Source organism: Alligator sinensis, unplaced genomic scaffold (assembly GCF_000455745.1).
Source record: "Alligator sinensis unplaced genomic scaffold, ASM45574v1 scaffold300_1, whole genome shotgun sequence".
Classification (NCBI taxonomy): Eukaryota; Metazoa; Chordata; order Crocodylia; family Alligatoridae; genus Alligator; species Alligator sinensis.
The window spans coordinates 75,409-79,389 of NW_005842240.1; the positions used below are offsets into that span (position 1 = coordinate 75,409).

At 47.1% G+C, this 3,981-nt stretch overlaps 1 protein-coding gene across 1 annotated transcript in view; it reads left to right on the forward strand.

The window, feature by feature from the left end:
- Positions 1-292: 292 nt before the first annotated feature.
- Positions 293-3,981, forward strand: part of MFSD2B (major facilitator superfamily domain containing 2B) — a 33,302-nt gene continuing 29,613 nt past the window's right edge. The window contains exon 1 of the mRNA XM_025208587.1: positions 293-423. The gene's annotated coding sequence lies outside the window, so the exon portion shown is untranslated. The remainder of the gene's footprint in view (positions 424-3,981) is intronic.

Here is a 3,981-nt window from a genome sequence, read left to right on the forward strand (position 1 = left end):
CAGTGTTTTCTTCTTTGTCTCTTTTCCTTAAGTCTCTGGTGTCAGCCCCTTTAGTTAAAAACATTCAGTTAACATGAGAAAAAAACAACCAATGGCTGGAAGGGTTTTGCACTCTCAGCGTTGTCATTATGTACAGCCTCTCATCCCCTTCCTCACACTGCCTGTTGAACAGTGAAATGTGATTTAATTGCATCACCAACATGCCCTGGGGCTCTTGTCCCACTCTGTCTTGGCGGGTGATGGAGCCCTGAGAAAGATAGCATGCCTCATTCTACTTTGGCTTTCACTGACTCTAGACATAGCGAAGAGAAGAAAGTATCAGTTGCCCCTACACCGATGATGTGGCACGAAGAAGACAGAAGTGTTACTACAGGGCACTGAACGTAGGGATAGACCTTGTCAGCAAAGGAAGGAGATTGACAGGTGAGGAGTATGAACTGGAGAGAGATGATGCATGGTAGAGGAATGGCAAAGGATATTTCTACACTGTGGTGGCAGTCTGCCCTGGCTGGGACATTTTCCAGCATGCATTACCTGCCTGCTCCTTCTCACGTGTTCCAAACCCACAAATACATTGATTAAGCTGCTCTTGGGATGCCTCCAACAACCATTCCCAATCATGGGAAGGTTAGACTTGGGAATATTCTGCCTTGGGCATAATGTCGCCACGGTGTACATGTAACCAAGCTGTCCTATGGTGGGAAGAGTTTGTGTGTTTTTGCTATCGCTGTAAAGAGAAATGGAGACCAGTTGGTATATGGGATAAGGATCCCTTCATCTCTGTCATAGCTTCAGTCTCATAGACTGAAAGAAGCTACATCCAGACTATTAACATTGGTAAGAGCCATTTAGTTCCTTGGATATATTTCCAAACCAACCTTGCAGCTGGAACTGACTGGCAAACTTCTTGCCAGAAAGGGCAGGAGTGTGATTGTCATGGAAAATAAAGCCCTTTATCAGATCTAGTTGTCTTACTGTGGTCTGCAGATGACCTTTGCTCTGCAAAACCTTTCTCGTGGTACACTTATAACTGATGCATAAAAAAGCTGAGAAGACAGGAAGTTGAAAGAGAAACTTTGAGATCAACTGCTTCGGGGCCCTGGAGACATGGCACCTTCAAATCAAGTTATAGACCTGTCGCTGGAGATGATGTGGGCAAATTTGTATTGCTGCTGTTGCCTTTGCTGCACTTTGTGTTTAGGATTGCAGTCTGCAGTGCTGTTTAATATAGGACTTTTCCTGGATGCTAAATTTGTTGTGTGAAAAGGATAAACTAGAAGGAAAGCATGGCAGGGTGAGGTACGTTTTTATGCTAAATTGTGAGCTGTATTGTCATTTTATTTTTCACTTATTTTTCAGTTCTGTCACACCCTGAAAATATTGTGTGTTAGGACAAAGATTAGTGGGAAAATGACTCGCAGCCTAGCATTACATAGACTTATCAGCTCTTTGCATACAAACCAGCTAGTGCACAACTTGCACTTCCTAGAGAAATGGCACTTATCAGGCCTTGACAAATGTCTTTTAAACTGCTCTTTTTCTGTAAGGCTTTCGCGTTTTTTAAGTGGCTGTTTTAACATGGAGGGCACTCATCCTATAATTTACAGGCCAGGTCCTCAGCTAGGATAAGTTAGCTACACACCATTATACCAATTAAAGACCCAATCAATGTCTGATTGGCTTAAAACAATGCTTTGCTGATTGATTAATATTTATGTTTTGAAATTACTTCAGTCATTTAGGTTTTAAAAGCGAACCAGACAATTATGCACACTTAACTCCAACCCCATTAGTCAGGTGTATTATGTGAAGGAAGAAAAGCTTAAAAAAAAAGTTTAAGATGCTATTTAATGTAGCAATAAGGAACGAGTAGATTGTGGCAGAAGAGACACTAACATGAAACAAAACACATTAGTTTCCTCAAAGGAGCTTTCCATGTGATTTAGCAAGCACTTAAACACATGTCTAATTTTCACCACATGCATATTCCCGTTGAAGTTAAGGGGAAAGGGAAGAACAGGGAAGAAAAATCAAAGAAAGAAAAACATGGCAGTTATTTTTTAAAGTTGATTCAGTTTACTGTAAGCAACATTTTGAGTCCTCTTTTCGTTATGGCGGTTGCTGAACAAAACTGAAAACGCTCAAAATTATGGAAAAGGTGTGTGGATTTGGGGTGCTTTTGGTACCACTCTGGTTTACTTCTCCAGCTATCAAGTAAGGGTATGAATAGGTATTTATTTTGAGCATGGATGTTGCTGAGAATTTCCACTACTAGAAATCTTTCTAGGGGAGGAAGCAGTATGGGTGTTCAGCCCGCAGTCACCCCTCTCACTGGCTCCCTGCACCTCCCCACACTGGGGTGATCGATCCCAGGAGCGCTGTCATGGATGGGTACAAACTGTTCAGGAAGGACAAATAGGGGAGAAGAGAAGGAGGAGTTGCGCTTTATGTAAAAGAGCCGTATGATTGCTCAGAGCTCCAGTATGAAGCTGGAGACGGGTCTGTTGAGAGTCTCTGGGGTAGGGTCAGAGGGGAGGGCAACAAGGGTGATGTTGTGGTGGGGGTCTGCTGTAGACCACCAGACTAGGAGGATGAAACAGATGAGACTTTCTTCAAACAGCTAGAGGAATTTTCCCGATCACAGGCCCTGGTTCTCATGGGGGACTTCAATCACCCTGACATCTGTCGGGAGGGCAATACAGCAGTGCGCAGGCAATCCAGGAAGTTTTTAGAGAGTCTTGGGGACACTGTCCAGGTGCAAGTGCTGGAGCAGCCAACTAGGGGCTGTGCTCTGCTTGACCTGATGCTCCAAATGGAAGAGTTGGTGGGGGATGTAGAAGTGGATGGCAACTTGGGCAGTAGTGACCACGAGACGATTGAGTTCAGGACCTTGGAAAGGAAGGATGGAGAGCAGCAGAGTAAGGACCCTGGGCTTCAGAAAGGCAGACTTTGACTTGCTCAGGGAACTCATGGGCAGGATCCCCTGGGAGGCCAGTCTGATGGGGAGAGGAGTCCAGGGGAATTGGCTATACTTTAAGGAAACCTTACTGAGAGTGCAGGAACAAACCATCCAGATGTGCAGGAAGACGGGCAAGTATGGAACAAGACCAGCTTGGCTTAGCAGGGAACTCTCCAGTAAACTAAATCCCAAAAAGAAAGCTTATATGACAGGGGTTTTCAACCTTTTTTAGTCTAAGTATCCCCAGCAGCCAAGCGCTGAGCAGGGGTGGGGGTGTTGTGTGGCCAGACGCCAGGGAGGTGGTGCATGGCTGGATGCCAAGGGGGAGAGGGGGTGGCGGGCAGCCAGACACCGAGTGGGGGAAGGGAGAGAGGTAGTGCATGGCTGGACATGGAGCAGGGAGGCAGGGACAGTACGTGGGTGGGTGGGGAGGGAGCACTGCCGCATCCCAGGAGCAGGGCCGGCTGGTGTGTGGCAGTGGCGGCTGCTGCGTGTGAGCTTCCCCACCCCGCAGAGGGGTGCCTCACCCCAGCCCTGCCCCTGGGAGGCGGCGGCTCTCCGTCCCCGCCCACCCACACGTACCCCCAGGGGTATGCATACCCCCGGTTGACGACCCCTGTTATAAGAAGTGGAAACTTGGACAAACAACTAGGGAAGAGTATACAAGTATTGCTCGGGCATGCAGGGATGAAGTCAGGAAGGCCAAAATGCGGTTGGAGTTGCAGCTAGCAAGGGATGTGAGGGGTAACAAGAAGGGTTTCTACAAGTATGTCAGTAACAAGAGGAAGATCAGGGAAAGTGTGGGTCCCTTACTGATTGGGGGAGGTAACCCAGTGCCAGAGGATGCAGAAAAAGCTGAAGTGCTCAATACCCTTTTCACCTCAGTCTTCACAGGCAAGGTCAGCTCCCAGACTACTGCACTGGGCAGCATAGTTTGGGGAGGAGGTGAGCAGCCTTCAGTGGTGAAAGAACAGATTAGGGACTATTTAGAAAAGCTGGACATATACAAGTCCATGGGGCCA